The sequence below is a fragment of the Salvelinus fontinalis genome, chromosome 5 (assembly GCF_029448725.1).
Source record: "Salvelinus fontinalis isolate EN_2023a chromosome 5, ASM2944872v1, whole genome shotgun sequence".
NCBI classification, from domain to species: Eukaryota; Metazoa; Chordata; class Actinopteri; order Salmoniformes; family Salmonidae; genus Salvelinus; species Salvelinus fontinalis.
This window is the reverse complement of record NC_074669.1, coordinates 17571305-17573170: the sequence shown is the minus strand read 5'-3', so window position 1 is coordinate 17573170 and position 1866 is coordinate 17571305. Positions and strand designations below refer to the sequence as shown.

The window sequence follows — 1866 nt, the reverse complement described above, 5'->3', positions numbered from 1 at the left end:
TATCGGCACCAATGGAGAGTTTTCTGAAGCCAATGTGGCTCTATTTAGATTAGATTTAGGTTCTGAATGACAGGTGAAAATATGTATTTTCCGTATGTTTAAAATACATATTTTACAGACGTCGAAAAAGCATATTTTCCAGACGTTGAAAAATACGTATTTTCCTGATGTTGAAATCAGGCTGATTTTTGGTATCTGAATTAAATTTGAAAAATACTTCATTTATAGACATCTATGTTTGGGCAAAATCAAAGCTGGTCCAGACCAGACAAAATCTGAAACAAACATAGACGTCTAAGATTGTTCGAAGATTTTTTCAACCGAACGTTGGTGGAGTACCGCAGCAATGCTTCTCTCCAACAGCACCCTGGAGATCCGCGCTGGGAATGGACAATCAACATATTTTGTGCCCTGCCTTTGTCAAAGTGGGCACTGTTTATCACAGAGCAGCATCAGCGCTCAACTAAAAAGCCAAATATGTCACTGGTTTTGCGAAATTGTCATTGTTTTAGGGCAGAATTATGTGAGGTTTTATGTCTTGTTAGATGTGCGTCATGGTCAGTTTAGCTCAGAAAATACCGCCCTCGTCAATCTGCAGTCATAGGCTGCTACGGACTCCTGTCTAATTAGCGGGCCGGCGGTGGCTAAAACTCTGGAACATGCAATTTGGCCACCATAAGAATATTTTTAGAGCAGATAGGTAGGCTAAACTATGTATTTTGCCTAGTGGTGTGAACGGTTGAGTTTTGGCCACATGAGAGAAATATGTAGGTGTGTTTTTGTCTTACAGTAACGTAATACTATTATATTCGAGTATGTTATGTAGAATACTATCATTATGTGATCTTGCAAACATTGACTCAGCTTTGATCTAACTTTCCAAAACAAGCACCATTTGCCAGAGTAGCCTGTTCTATAGAACGGAGAAGCTGTTCTGCTGCACATGCACAGAAGCTTTGGGATCTTTACCCCAGAGAAAAATAGGTAACAGAAAAATCGGATCCGCAGCCACTCCGTCGTTAATTTCGCAGTCATTGGTCCATTTTGGCAAAAGTGTTTCCGCCCGGTCTCGAACCGGGGACCTTTCGCGTGTGAGGCGAACGTGATAACCACTACACTACGGAAACTGAAAGAAGTTGCCAGAAATAGAGTTATAGAATCTCACCAAGTGATTTGACAACATGCATGTCACATATTTGAAGAATCTGTTACTCTTTCTGTTATATATTTATATATGCAGACTAGGGATTCTTGTTAAATGTAAATTACTTTTTGACAAATCAAACAATTCGCTTCCCTATTGTAGTATTTGAATGGAGTGATTTCAGTGCCAACAGAAATTATATTTGAATTCAATATTTTTTGATTTGTAATGCCCAAATTTAATCATTGAATTCATAAATTGAACTTTGATATCATGATTTGAGACTGTATTTAAATGGCAATGTAATTTCAATGTAATAATATTTATATATTGAGTTTAAATATATATAGCATTAATTTTCTGTGCATCAAGTTTACAAACTATCACTTAAATTTCACAAAAGTTTAATATATTGACCTTCTCAGATATATTCAGATTCAGTTTAAATTCAGTTCTAATTTCGGATTCAAAACAAAAGACAACATCCTGGTGCCAGCCATAAACGGTTGAGGAGGGAAGAGAATCAAACGCGCTCTGTGGTAAACAGAAGTAGGTGCTGAGCAATTAACATTTGTTATTTTTTGTTTTCTTAAACAGGAGAATATTCTACATAGTTTAGCATCGAAAACATGGGAACTTCAATGACCATAATCCATTGCGCGCTTACTTGTCCAATTCTAAAATGGATTAAATTATTTATTTTTCTCAATCTATACACATAA

The 1866-nt window shown here is 36.4% G+C and overlaps 1 non-coding gene across 1 annotated transcript; it reads right to left on the bottom strand.

Annotated features, from left to right (window-relative positions):
- Positions 1-1054: 1054 nt before the first annotated feature.
- Positions 1055-1127, bottom strand: trnav-cac (transfer RNA valine (anticodon CAC)). Its single transcript has one exon. It is a non-coding gene; the product is annotated as a tRNA-Val (tRNA).
- Between the last annotated feature and the right edge of the window lie 739 nt (positions 1128-1866).